The sequence below is a fragment of the Melospiza melodia genome, chromosome 12 (assembly GCF_035770615.1).
Source record: "Melospiza melodia melodia isolate bMelMel2 chromosome 12, bMelMel2.pri, whole genome shotgun sequence".
Classification (NCBI taxonomy): Eukaryota; Metazoa; Chordata; class Aves; order Passeriformes; family Passerellidae; genus Melospiza; species Melospiza melodia.
In genome coordinates this window covers 12,443,969-12,459,393 of record NC_086205.1, presented here as the reverse complement: position 1 = coordinate 12,459,393, position 15,425 = coordinate 12,443,969, and the positions used below count along the sequence as shown (strand labels likewise).

Genomic DNA, 15,425 nt, shown 5'->3' with positions numbered 1-15,425 from the left:
AATATTTTGCAACACATTTCGTACAGTTTTTATCAAATAGCCAGAGCCAATATAAATATGAAGGAAACATGTCAATTTTAAAAGCATCTTTTGAAAGGGCAAACACTTTCAGTTTGGTTTTACTTTCACAGAGAAAAACGATATTCAATTCCATTAAGCCTGTGTTTTCAAATATTTTGTGGTTCTGGCTTAATTCCAGAAAAGGGAAAAACTTCAAAGTTAAGGATCAAGCCTCCAATATAACAAAGCTGGGTAAAATTAAGGATGGTAACCTGTTGTGATAGATAGCAGGGAGGGAGTGATCTCTGACCCTGGATTTCCTTCCTTTTGCTCAAATCATAACAAACCTCAAACACAGATGAATTTCTTTTGCTATTGCAATAATATGTCTTTTTATTTTGGAAGCAAGTAAAGTCTAGAATGTCTGCATATGTGTGTTGGTAATAAAACATTTCATGCCTCTGAGATAGCTACAAAACCTGACTCCCCTTTCCTGGGGAACTGTTCTGGGTTCTTTGTGCCTACAGGGCCTTGCAAACACCCTTTTCTTCCCTTTGGCCAGCACAGGAATGTGATCATAATATCCAGTGACATGCAGTACAGTAGCATGTTGTTCTACCTCTAATAGGACTGGTATTTGAGAAAAGCCAAGGTGCACACATGGAAACGTCATTGATAGATCCATTGATAGAGCTTGAGAAACTGGGAAATGTTTTGGGTTCAAAGCCAATCACCCTTAGTGCAATTTCCTATAGCAAGGCAAGTCAGTGGACATGCAGAAAAGATTGAGGGGTGTGTGGAAACCACACAGGTTGCTACATTGTATAGGTTAAAAATTTTCCATCTCTATCTGTTCCTTAAAGGAAAAGTTGAGTTTTGTGAGCATATTTTTCCACAAAAAAAGTATCTGCTTTCTGTAGAAAATTAGAGCTATTCATCAGACAGCCAAACACCTGCAAGCCAAATATTTCTGCCTGAAAGTACCGATCCCCTCAGGAGAATGGGAGTTTGGTGCTTCGTTTCCATGCTCTTTGTGAGGGGCTCACAAGTGCCACATTTCCAGTGACTTGTGTGGCTGAGCTTGAGTGGGACAGGAGCACATGGGACAGCAGTGCTGATGTGGAACAGAATTTGGGTGGAAGCTGATTTCCCACTCCACTCTTCTGCAAGAGTAGGATCTGCCTACAAGCAAGCCAGGGCAGTGGGGATGCTCAAGGACTTTGGGCTGGAAAAAAGCTCCAGGATCAGGTTAAGCAGACACAGATTCTGATAAAGCACTGCAGAGAACAGTCATATCTTCAAGCACCTAAACCTACTATTTGCATGGTTAATGTTTTTTACTGTGAGTTTTCAGATGGAACCTGTGTTATTTTACTATCATATAAACAAATATTTTTAGATTTTCCAATTTAAAACAGATCAATAAGCTCAAATAGTTTTTGGAAAGTAATGGGCTTCACTCTGCTCCATTAAACTCAGAGACATTAACTGGGCAGTAGATGACCAAGAACAGAAGCTTGGTAATGCTTGAATTTAGATTAGAAAGAATTTTTTTGCAACAAAGGTGATAAAACACTGGCACAGGTTGCCCAAAGAGGTGCCCCATCCCTGGGAACACTCAAGGCCAGGTTGGATGGGGCCTCTGAGCAGCCTAGTTTGTTGGAGAAGTCTCTGTGTATTGCAGGGAGGTTGGAATAGATGGCCCTTAAAGGCCCCTTCCAGCCCGAACCACTCTCTGAGTCTATAGATATTTGTTAATGGTTCTAACAACTAATTTTTTTTTTTTTCAGAATTGCATTTTAGTTTTGGTCAAACTGAGTTTTGAAATACAGCTGGCAAAATAAAAAAAAATAATCAAGAAAAAATATTTTTTTCCAATCCAAAGTATTTAGTTGTACTTCAAAAGAATGGCTTCATTTTTGGTTTTGAGCTGTTTCATGTGTTTAAAAGCTTTTTCTCTTTCCTTTTAAAATTTAGAGCAATTTAAAAATGGACAGATTAAAAGCTTGTTTTGAAAGTTTTTGAAAATGTTTTGGCAGTTCTAAAATGAACCACTCCATTTTGAAAATACTAAAATGAAGTGCTTTGACATTTTAGACTTTTTTCTGCATTGTTTCATCCGGGACTATTTGCTAAATTCCATTCGAATTCATGAAGAGTCTCACTAACCCTGAAATTCATTTGTGTGGTGTATTTATTATTTGTCAGACAGCAGTGGTTCATTAAACTCTGCATCAGTTCAACCTTAAATAATGGGAGAGAATTCTTAATAGGGCCTTGTTCATATACGGCTACCATTCTCACTCCCCTTATAATTGCTGCCCTAAGGGGCACTCAGCTGTGCAGAGCCACATTTACCCCTCTGGGAGAAGAGGTGTCAAGACAGACCTCAGGCCTCTGAGCTGGTGCTGCTTCCTCCTCTCCACCCAGGGCAGTCCTCCTCCTGGAGTACCCATATCAGCCTCACAGCTCACACCAGTGTTTCTGTAGCCTCTTGCTAAACTCTGCCTTCCTCCCATCAAAGGCAGACTCTTTGCTGTTCATGTCACTGTATGTGGTCACTGCACTTCCTATGCTTTATTACCTTCTCTCTCACCTTTTTACCATTAGTGAGGGTTGGCCTGTTTTTACTCCAACTGGTTTAAATGTTTCTAAAAGCCATTCACCTGCAGTAGCAGTCAACAGCTGGCATACCAACATTTTTGTCTTTTCTGGCTGCTCAGCTTCAGCAGGGCTATTCACAGCTTGCACTTTGCTAAGGTCGGTGGTATCACCCTTACACATTTCCTGTATTACATGAGGATCAGGTTCCAGTAGTTAACAAGTCGAAAAATATTCCTGGGGGAGGAGAGGAACTAGGTAGATAAGTGTGTTCCACATGTGCACTTTATTTTGGGAATTGCTGCCTTCATCCAAGTGAGAAATAATTGTGATCAAACATGGGTCTGAAACGTGGTGCTCCAGATCACCCAGAAATGTCTTTGTACTCTGAATGTTCCAGTCCAGCAAGGCCAGAGTGTGATGGGACGTCAACTGCTGGCCACTGCTCAGTGCCTGGATCTATAAAAATAGTCTCTGGGTCAAACTTTGCACTACTGTAATTGGGAATAGCTCCAGTAAAATCAGTATCTCCACATTTATTCTCTTGAAATTTAAAGCCAGGTTTGGCCCAGTATGTGGACAGAGTCCAACTGGAAACTAGGGCCAGCCTGACTTATGGGAGAGGAGATGAGAACTGACTCTCCTGCAGTTAGTTAGCCTCAATCTTCACGAGTCTCCCAGATATAACTGTTCTGACCTCAGTGGAATTGATCCTAATTTATGCCACTGTAACTGAGATTGCAGTGTGCATTGTTTGAATTCTGTTGGGTGCGCCTTCTTCCAGATGGAAACTATTTGCAAACTATAACAGCCTCTTTCCTAACGTTGAGGCTTGCCATATCTGAAATTTTTGGTGGGGCAGGGGAGTGGAGAAAAGGATATAATACCAACTTTGTGCTTAGTGCTACCTAGTGACATTAAATTCTGCAGTGTTCTATTAAATTATCAGTGCCTAATTAGGGGATTAGAACACTCCTATCCTCTCATCCTAATTACAGAATGTGTTCCAAGATCACCCAAAAGAAGGGAGGAGGTAGCTTTAGGAAATTCAGAATGGCAATGTGGTGACTCTGTGCAGGCCTTTTTTCTTACATGGGCGTTCCTGCTAATTGATTTTTCTTGCATCTGCAGCTTCTGTTTTTTCCAGCTTTACATATTACATTGCTGAAGCATTTGATGAATGGGATGCTGTGCAGCTGAAAGATCACACGTCTCAAATGGCTCACTTGGCGTTCTCAGACTGAACTGACTGGCAGAGTTGCAGCTCTCTGACAAGGGGAATGGCTGCTTTTCTCTCAGAAAAGCACTGTAACTCTTAAATGCACCATAAAGGCAAGATATTATACACACATATGAGTGTGTCTGTCTATATACACATGTATATGTGTGTGGATATATGTGTTTTTGGGGTGAAAAGCCACTCTGTCTTCCTGTAATTGCACTGGAAATGTTCAGTTTGTCAGCATGACTTTTTTCCCTGTTAGCAATGAAATTTGGCCAGGAGTCTTAGCATGCCATGAGAAATCAAGCCGTGACCACATTAAGCATGAATGGCAGGGCAAGGTTAAAGCCTGTAACACTATGCTGGGGTGACCTGTTGCAGAGTTAGAGGCTGAGGTGTGAGGCTGGGTCACATAACTATTTGCAAGTGAAGCACAAAATGTAGCTCAAAGCTGATTTGACTATTTACTCTTTCAGGAGGCATTTAGTGAGTATTTTTTATTTTGAAAGCATATTTAGAGAACTTCAGCTGTAGGGCTTGTAGCCAATCTTCTGAAATCAAATCAGAATATTTCTTAATTTTACCTACAAGTACACTCATGGCATATTCCTACTTTAATTTTGAATTATTTGAAAAGCTTTTCTATAAACTCATGTACAAAGAGATTGCTGAGAAGCATCTGAGGAAGGTGGAGTTGTTCAGCTGCAGGGAAATAAAGCACAGGATCACCCAACCGGCAACAGAAGTAGGTTGGTGCATCTTACCCCTCATCAACTCTGGAGTTGTTCTACTGCTCAGCAGGAAGATAGACATTCTCTCAATGAAGAAAAAAGAGAGGTGCCAGGGAAATGTTTGCACTACCTATAAACTTTCTGCCCTAAATCTGTCTCCTGAAATACTGAATTGAATGCAGATGGAAAAAAACAAACTAAACCAAAGACATTTTTTATTTTGAAGCCTTCTTATTAATTTGTCTTTGCCTTTTTTTTTTTTAATATTTTTGATTTATTTTGCTTACTAGACCCTTTAGCCCAAGTGGTACATTTGAATGCAGCTTTGAAGGGAACTTGGCTCAGTGCTGTAAGGCAGGCTAGGGAAGAGCCTGGTCTTAAAATAGACACAAAGCACAGTGCATGAATTGGCTTCCCAGATCCCACTGAAGCACAACCTGAACTTTGCCTTGTGGAGTGGCAAACTTGAAGAGCACAATGAAATCTTTCACCAGAACCAGAGCTGCAAAGGATCTGCTGTGTGCCACCCTTTCACAGCACCAAACAGGCTCTGGTGAAGCCTCTAAGACCAGCTTTGCCTCTAAGTCTGCATACCTTTGTATGGAGTCACTTGTGAGTTATCTTTCTGTGAGGAGAGGACAATCTGACTTTTTCATGCCTCTGTCAGTTGGAAAACTATTCAAACTTCATTGGATATCTCTAAAGCTGATAGAAAAATAACATCTTGTGTTTGTAACTTGTGGCTCACACTTCACGGTAAGGTCTAACTAGGATTGAGGTGTTTGAAAGGTTGTACTACAGCCTTGTTTAATAATATAATCCAGAGCTGGATGCTGGACATAGGTGTGAAACTGATGGCAGCAGCCACTGCCCAGGGAAGCGCCACAGTTCAGCAGAATCCTTAAGGAGCTGGGGATTGTCCCAACAGGAAAACCATCTCCTCCTATAGGGCAGAGCATTACAGAATGCCAGTTCTTGCATGAATTTCTGGATTAGCAGCACAGTGAAGCACTTTCTGCGTTCTAGAAAACTTAACATGCTGAGGATGTAAAAGGTCATTTAAGGACTGCCCCAGCATAGGCCCAGCCATATCTGCTTCATTTCAGATTGATGTTAGTCCAGTCTGCTGTTAAACCCTGGTGACAGAGCACCTCCATAGCTTCACAAAGGGCAAAGGGCTGGTTCTCAGCATTACAAAGATTTTCCTAATAATGTCCAGTACAATTCTTTCTCGCTGCCAGTTATGCTGTTTTCACTTCTTTTCTGCCAAGCTAATGCCTTCATTTTATACCAGCCTTTTCTGTATATGCAGACTGTTATCCCAAGTATCCCTTCTTCACACTAATTATCTCTAATTATTTAATCTTACCTTTTAAACTGTGTTTTCTAGATTATTGGTACTTCTCAGAGCTCCATCTAATAGCAATCTGTCCTGTCATTTAACAACTTTCTGGAATTCATGTGCTTAACCTGGACCCTGGTACTTTAGATGACGTCTTACCCTGCTTATGGGCCACTGATGGTTCTTTCAGTCCCTCTTGCAGGGCTGCTTTCACCAGACATGCCAATGACTGCTTTCAACATTTAATTGTAAGTAGCTGAGGCTACTTATAATTAAATGAATTACTTGATATAATTAAATTAATTACTTGAGGCTGAACTGATGCTAAGAAAAGCCAGACACTCATCTGGCATAAAATTGATGCAGTGTCTCGATGTGTCTAAATAATACTGACTGACATGATGTGAGCACAGTGAGCAGGTTTACAAATGCCCTGGCATGACAACACCTGAGTCTCCTGAGCTGTTTCACTACAGGTGCTGCTTCTGCCAACTGCATATGTGTCTCAATCTGAAGCTGCTTCACTGCTGTGATGGACATAAACCCCCAGTGCATGAATGATGCATGTTTGCATAATTAATACCAATTGTTTAACCAGAAGCATTTGCTGCATGAAGTGTTAAAATTATATTGCATCCAAATACTGCTGTGTTTTTCTGGTTTATGGATGCTAGTGTTTAAAATGCTAATCAAAATATCATAATTAACTATATAAATTCTGTTAAAATGTACAAGCAGTGTGTTATATTCAAAATGCCATCAGCTCTGATCAACTCCAAAATTGAGAAACGTTTGGCTGATTTAAGGCATCACAAAATGATCATAATGTTCTGGCAATTAACAATGTAATTAAGATTTACAGGTTGCATAATTCATTTCACATGTATAACAATTGAAGTTTAATTAATAAAACTTAAGTGTGCTAATTTTACCAGTATTTTCAGAATCAAAAATGTTTCAACAATGAAATTTGGATAATATCTTTTTCCTTTCTTACCATTCTTTGCTGGATTGTTATTCTGCTTCCACATTTTCAGATTTCCAGGTCTTCTTTTTGGTTGTACTTTACTGTAGGGGAAAAGAATGAAGTTTTTAAAAATTGCAGATCTTTTGCTGATAAACCATATTGTTCCATTTTAAATTGTTCCTCTTTTACCCACAGTGGCCGTTGTATTTTCTGCTGCATGTTCTTATCTACACCTTGGTCGTATATTAATTTAAGTCATTGTATAGTAGAAAGAGCATGTTATATGCATGGATTTGTAAGATTGAACAGTTTTGGAGACTGCTGTAGTCTCATTTATGACTGTGTAACTTAGCTGGAGGCTCAGCTGAAGCTTTTCAAAATGGAATGGATCAGGCAATAATTCTTACTAGAGTATGTTTTACTAAAATCAGACAACACCCTTTTCTGTTACTATTACTGAACACATAGCAATAACATGAAGCAGTTGAGCACCATTGTTTTAATGATTTTCCAGTCTTATTTAAGTGTATTGGTAGGTCCCCTACCTTGATGTTGTGATGAAAGAAGACAGCTTTGATAGATACTTACTCACAAAGGAGATTAAAGGGCTTAAAATTTGGTCCCTGTCTGATAGGTGACAGGGTAGATCCTTCTATGTAATCAAAACAGATAAGAGATGCCAGTGATTATTGTAACTGCTCCATGGTCTCTCCTACTGCTGTACCCAAAGCCTTTTAGTAGAATCACTCTTCTGAGCACTGTTACTGCTTTGCCCTGGCTTTGTTGCTAATACCCAATGCAAGAAAACAACACTGCAGGTGTCTTTCAATGTTGACATTTACTCATTGTCATGGAACTTCTGCAGGTCACGCGTCACTGTGTGAGTGGTCTGAGGAACTGCTGGAAAAATAGATCTTTTTACTTTTGTTGTTGAAGGAGTCCTTAATGCATAAAAGGACACAGCTTACAGGATTGGGCTGTCAGACAGCACCTCATGACTTGCATTATGTTATATTGACAATGTCTTGGCAAATAAGACGCTGACAAATTGTTTTGCAATGAAAGCATAAACTATACAGAATATTGTGCAAGGCAGACAATATAAGGAGACACCCTCCAGTCTCCAAGGACTTGCATTTTTTTTATTGCTTACCATACTTTTTCTAATATCTGTGCTGATGCAGTGTCTCATTTGGGAAGTGGGATTTTTTTCCCTTCTACCTCATGCAAAGCACCCATCAAGACTCTGAACCCAACACCACTTGTGTTTGTCACGTGATGCAAAGGGAGCCCAGACTGCTGTGTTACAGAGGCCAGGAGCTTTTGTGTGGGCTAACATCAGAGACTGAAACATTCTAGGTGTCCAAAGAGGTAATGTCAAGGAAGATTCAGGTTAGACTTTAGGTCTCCAGAAGTGCAGGTGGATACATTTTATCCGGATGTTATGGAATACCCATCCTGGTCTTAACAAAAACCTAAAATTAAGAATAATAAATAAAATAAAATATCCTACAAAACCCCAACCATCATTAAGTTAAAAGCAAAGGTAAAATGCAAATTTGATTCACTGCTGAGAATACAGATTGTCTCCTGCAGGCCCTTCCACTGCTGCTTTTGGGGTCAGATCTTGAACTGGTGCTGAAATCCCCACTTTCGGGTGGGCTCAGCATGATACTGATTTGTGATTGCCTCCCTTTGGTAGGAGGGGGGATCTAACTACTTGACAGTCCTGATACTCCACAATGCTCTGTCAATCTTGTGTTTATCAAAATTTCTGACAAAATGATGTTTTCAAAATATGCTTAGAGATAGATTAAAATACTAATTATTAGATATGGCTGAGTTTCAGAGTTCAGCCATTCTGGAAAGATGTTTCTAAAGAGATTAGTTATGTGGCACCAGTTTACTGCATAGAGAAAGATGAATTTTTTGATTTCTGTCTTTCAAAAACAAGCAGAAAATGAGGAAAATATATTTTCTTTAGCTTGTTGAAATCTGTAATTAAATAAGCTTTCCACTAAGATGACATATAGAAAACAGTGATTCCAAAGAAAAAAATAAATCTAGAAAGGCCTGAATTAGTGAAAAGGGAGATAAAGATGAAAGTAGCCTATAAATAAATGTTATAATAGGAATCACAATAACATAACACTGTCCTTTCTGTCATATTTTTGTGCTCTAATGAAGCTCTATTACATATTTCTGTGGCCCCCTCTTTGATGAGCTCTTCAATATTTCCTGCTGCAATAAGCAGTCATCTGAAATACCTGTGGGACTGGTCTCTCCCAAGACACACAGTGTGGATTGTTCCTTAACTACTGATTTCTACCATTTCAATGGCACAAAAGATTCTGTGTTTTGACAGGGAAATCCTTATAACTCTAAAAATGAATTAACATCAGACATCATGAAAGCAGCTCTTTCGCTGATGTGGTGACTATAGAGTTGCTTGACATTATTCTGCTAACACAGTTTGACTGGATATATGTTTTGACATCCAAACAACAGGGACACTGATGGAACTTGATGGACTCAATGTCAAAAGAAGAAAAGCTGGCTGCAGGAGGACACCCAGAAAATTAATAGGTGGACTGCAAAAACCCCTTTCTTAAAGAGTAAAGTCAATAAAGTGAGGACTGAATAAACCCCCCCCAAAACTGAAAGAAAAGGCACAGACAAACCAATTATAATAAAAATAGCAAAGACATACAGAGGGGTGTTTTGGAGCTCAGTAGGTGCTGGCTGAGAAATAGTTAATTTTAACCTGAGAAGTTGACATTATATTTTCATATTTTTGTTTCTGCCACAGCCTTCAAAAATAACTGTGTTGATACTGTAGAGAACCTCCTTATTAATCAACCTTTATCTTGTTCACACTTTTTGTCTTTTCCCTAATTTCCATCATAAATATGTTCCAGAATACTGTGAAAAAAATGCCATCCACAGGAGAACTGGCAATTTTAGACATTTTTGGGGGGACATTTCAATTTAGAAGCCAAGATCTTTTCTTCCATCAAGAGCCTTTGCAAGCAGTTCTGCTTGCACATTTATAAAGTGTATTTATATATAATATTCAAAATCTCCAAGATTAAAAAAAATCCAGTTTTGGAATCAGCCAGAAACATACTCCTTCACATATTTTGCCCATTCTGAACTGAGTATTTGTATCTATCATAGATTGGTCCCTTTTCCCTGTCATTGAGTGGCATATGTTATAGGTAAAGGACTTGTGACAGGGCTCAAGGCAGAACTGTGTTAAATAATGCAGTGCCAAAAATCCAGTATTTGCACAGTCAACAAACTCCTCTTCTCCAAGAAAATGATAACATTTACATTTTTGCCACCTGATGACATCATGTCTTCCTTGGCCCTGACTCCAGTATCAGACTATTTCTAAAGTCAGAAAGACTTCATTATTCTGACTTTTTTGAGTAGTCTCTGAAGTCTGTGACCAGCAGATTTTGGAAACTGTGAGATTGGTATACATAATATAATTATATATTTACTGTTGTCTTAAACTCTTCTGTAGGCCTCCAGTGATGGCCACTGTTTGATACAGGACACACATTTGCAAAATGGACCTTTCACTTGCTCCAGAATGGCCATTCCTATTGTTCTGTGCAAAAAACCAAACCAAAACAACCCTACAAAGAAGGTTCAATCAAACAGTCATCCAAAATACTAAATAACAAGAAACAATTCTATTACCAAAATATGATTCTCAGATCAAAATACTGAAAATCAATAGAAAGGAAAAAAAAAGTTTTGTGAGAGCGACTTGGCTTCATTTTTTGTAGTTCTTGGCTAGAACATCTCCATTGATAGAGTTGCTAAGTGCATTCTATTTACAAATATAAACACTTGATTTTGATCAGCAAAAATGCATCAGCACACTTGAACAGTGTCAATGATGACATAATTACACTCACAATTTCCTCTCTGTAATGATTTTTAAATGTCAGCAGTCATTTTTTGTCTAATTGTAGCCTGCATGTCAGCACTTCCTCTTAAAACAGCATGTTCCTCTCTGCTGGAATTTCACACCTCTCCACTCACTCACTCACTTCACCAGTGAAGATAATGAAGATGATAAAGGGCTCCAGGGTATTTTCACTCTTGTGCTGCTTTACCATTTAATATAAAGCAGGCAGAATGAGGACCTTTTTTTTTTTTTTTTAAAGTGGAGAGTTTGATCAGTTAAACTATAAATAATTATTTGATTTTAATGAAGAAATCAAAAAGCAGTTTTCATTTTTCAGACCCCCTGCTGGTGCTTTGCTAATGATCTGTTACAAAGCTAGGGTTTGTGATAAAAACATTCTCACACATGGAGACCTGAACTTACTCACTGGAGCTGACCCTGCAGTGCCAGTCCTTGATCACTTCAGAGTTTAACACAGTGCAATGCAGGTGAGCTTGCTCTTCAAAGGCAGCCTGGTTAGAGATGTCATCACTACCATCTCTTGCTATAACCTAGAAAGTGACATTTCAAATGCTATTTTGCACGGCTCCAGGCCCCAGAGCCCATAGCATAACAAATAGGTGCTCCTCACAGCTCTCTTCTCCTCCCACAGACCACAGACCACATCAAGTGTATGGAAGTGGATCTCTTGTGCAATGAACTGGAAGCTCCGCACTGGGGTTAGCAGCAAACATTTTCCACTCATCTGAACATACCCTGGAATTGGAAACAGGGGCCAGGGAGGCCTCCTTCAGTCCAATTTGCTTACAACTCATCTTCAACTCTCTGATGATGCTTAACTCTAGGGTTAAGGAGATTAAGTTTATCATTTACTGGCCCATTTAGTATCAGAACAGGTGAAAAGCCAGAAATAATTCACACTGTGAAATCAAATAATGAAAAAAGGTTGAGATGTCTGATAAAAAAATAAAATGATTGTATATCTCTAATAACAAATACACTCATATAATGACATATCAGCTAGTGATTTGTCTGAATAGCTCCCTGAAAGCTAGAAGAATGAAAAATGAATAAATTGAATAAACACAGGTGAGGGTGGGAGTGTGTTTTCTCCAGCCCATGATAACATTCATTATGTCCCTCTGTGGCATTGCCATCACATGTGACTCTTACATACCCAAATGTCTGTGTACACACAGGTGTGTGGGGACCAGGCACAGATTTGTACAACACAAGTGCAGACCTGGGTCTCGTTGTGGTTTGTGCTGCATTTTGTGCCCTACACGTTGAACATTTTTTAGCTAAATTGGTGCCTCAGAAATCTTCTGGAGCTCTTGGAAAGGGCAGAGCTTTTTAACCTCCTGTGCACTTGTGAGATGTGTGAATGCATAGAGACAATCTGAAAAGAGATGGTTCCACATCCTACTGCAGAGGGATGTCCCCAAGGAAACAAAGCAAACCAAAGACACCAACAGCCAAGCAAACAAGAGCAAAAGAAACCAGTCTTTGAGTACTCCTAGCACTCTATGAGTGCTCAAGAGAGACGAAAACCTGCCATGGGGAACACAGTGTGTGCAGCTAGCTTGCCTGTGCCCACTCCTGAGAGAGCAGGAGTCAAAATCTAAAATTACTAAAAGCTGAAAGACTATGTATGAGATGAACCTAGAAGACAAAGGCACTAGAACTCTGCTCTAGAACTTTTTCTCCCCTGCCCCTTTCTTTCCCAATTTTATACCAAAGAGAAAAGTAGACAATATTGAAATTAGTTTTAAATTTGGTATAAGATCTTGTAGGCAAGTCAGCTATGTTACCACAAAGCTCCCTATGAGCAGGCTCCACTTCTGTGCACTGCACCACAGAAATGATCAATATGTCCTTGCCAGGTTGTTCAGCTAAAGGTAAATTGAGAAAAAAGTAAGAGCCATTTCTGGATTCTTCTGCAAATCCAGGTGGCAGGCTGTGAAAAGTCTTTTCTTAAAGCTAATAAGGTAAAATGGCTACTTTGAAGAGCAGGTTCTTCTGTTTCCATAGAAAAGCAAGAAACTACCTATACCAGTCAGTTTGCCTCTTTGGGATTTCCTGCAGAAGACAATCAAACCTCACAGAGCGGAGATAATGCTCAATTACCCTGGCCAGGAGGTGGTTTTTTGTTTGTTTTGGGTTTGTTTGGTTTGTTTATTTATTTTTGTTTGGGGGTTTGTTTCTTTTATTTTTTAGTTGGTTTTTTTTTTTTTTTTTTTTTAGTTTATTGCTGAGTCTCTCTCTCAGCTGGAGCTGAAACTCCAGCTTTTTAATGAACTACCAAAGGCAAATTGCATATTACACCCTTCCACCCCCAACACTTGAACATGAGGAAATTTGCAAAGGGAAAGGGGAAATGGAGTTTTCTGTTTCAATGGACCAAAGGTATTGGGATATTGATGTTACACATGGGAATTGAGCTTATGTTTTACATTACAGTTAAGCATTCCTGTAGCTTCAGACAAATAAATAAAGGCTGCTGAGAGAATGACACACTGTTCAGTTAGTGTCTAACAGTGGTAGGTTCAGCCTGTAGCAGCACAGAAACATTCCCCATACCACCTGAAGCAGGTTTATAGCCTTGGAAAAGAACACTGTCATGGATTGTGCAGCTTGGCAGATTATTCATGACTCAGTCACTGCGTACAGAGCATTGGCTTCTGCTGCATCTGAGGGTGCTTGACATCCCTTAAAGTCATGCCAAAAGTATTGCAAGTTGGCCTCTCAGAAAACAAGGCACATTAAGTTAGAGACCATGTCTGAAAACTTCAGTCGATTTGCTTCACATGAACTTGAATTGAACCTCAACCTTACAAAACAAGGCATATTAAAACATAAAGACAGCTGAATGGTAACCATGACAACATGACTTCCAAAAAACCCATAGGTATAGCCAACATTTATATATATATACTGCAAGGGATAATGCATTCTTTTGTACACTTATTAATACCAGTTCATGCTGTGTGCATGGCTTTTCCTCAGCAAAACTGTAAGTTACACAGGAATTTCCAGATATTAATTTACCTTTGATGTTCTTAGCTACTCTGATAAGGCCCATGCAAAATGAAATTAGTTAAAATGTTCCAAGTTTTAGACTTGGGTGCAATATGGTCTCAAAATATTGCCTCGATTTTAAAAGTCTATCTTGTGGCAAAATCTGTGCTGTTACTATGTGTGGCATTCCACTGAGCCATAATACTAGTTATAACATTTTAATTTCTTTTATTTTTTAATTGTGACAAAAAGAGTGACTTTTTTCATTGCTGTAATTTAGGAAGATGAATACCAATTTTTGGAATAGATTATTATGTTAAATGAACCTTTATTCCATCTAGATGTCTGATATTTTTCAGTCTTTGAGCCAAAGGATGATTCTTTAATTTGGGCTTTTGTCAGCACTGATGTAAAGTGTTTTATGTCTCATTTTTATAACCCATTTCATCCCAAATGGTGTGCATTTTTAATCCCCTTTTCTCTAACTAAATAGAAGAATACAGCCCTTTCCATCAGTTTGGAGAGGAATATGTTTAGTTTATTTTGAAATACCCTGCCAAGGGACATTTTCCTAAATGAGTATTTTCTAATCTGTAATTAGTATCACAAATACTTTTGCTGCCTGCACATTCTTCCAGTGAAAGGTTGTATAGAGCAGTCACTGCATTCTGCACGTCCTGTGGGACTGTGTGAGGAGCTACACACTCCCCTTTCACACAGTGAACAAAAGCTAAATTCTTGCCTTCTTTTATTTCTTTCTTTTCCTTAGGTCTGAAATGCTGAAACTATAAGTGCAGTCCTGAGGGCTGAATACTGATGCTCAGACCTTCTTGGGTGGTATCAGGGTAAGGCTTGATGCAGGTCTGTGATTCATCTGCCATCTCTTCTTTTGCAATTACATTGCTTTTCTGACCTGTTATATACTTACTTCATAGCATAGATACACTGTTTACTACTTATTTGGGGACATAGTGAATTGCAAACACAATGTCCTTTCCCCCCAGCAAGACAACAGCATAAATAGTTCAGTTGCTATCAATCAGGAGCACTACACATATGTAATCCTTGATTCATTTTTATATGTGTATGTATTTTTATAGATATACAAGCTGTAGAACATTGACCACATCCTAACTTAGCCCATTAAGAAGTTGGACACATATCTTTGGCATCAGCCACTTCTATTATACAGCACACAGAAGCAATAGCAAAGGCAGCCTTAGAGTGCAGAAGTCTTGTCTATTAATGCATGTCATTCTTAGCTCATCTGTGACAAGCTATGTTAAAGTTTTACTAACGAGAACTGCAACCATACCTTTTAATCCACTCTGTGCTTTGGAAATGAGACCTGGCTTGCATCTAGGCTGTCCTCAATAGCTGCGCCTGCAGTCTCAGAACAGTGGTTTCAGTGAGGTTTATCCATCCTGCAGGGAGAAAACTTAAATATAACCCAGTGTTTAATTTGTCTTGACTTTCCCTGTTTGCTTCTCCCAGGCTAAAGCCAGAGTGTAAGCTGACACATAAGGAGTATGGATAAAATGGGTGCCAGGATTTGACTGTAAACTGCTGCCCAAATTAGCACAATGGTATAGTTACTATTAAAACAAATTGCCCAGTGTTGT

General features: G+C 39.1%; 1 long non-coding RNA gene across 1 annotated transcript in view; it reads left to right on the top strand.

Annotated features, from left to right (window-relative positions):
- Positions 1-15,425, top strand: part of LOC134423636 (uncharacterized) — a 226,680-nt gene that overhangs the window by 203,125 nt on the left and 8,130 nt on the right. Inside the window, exon 7 of the long non-coding RNA XR_010029159.1 lies at positions 14,573-14,648. This is a non-coding gene — a long non-coding RNA (uncharacterized LOC134423636). The remainder of the gene's footprint in view (positions 1-14,572; positions 14,649-15,425) is intronic.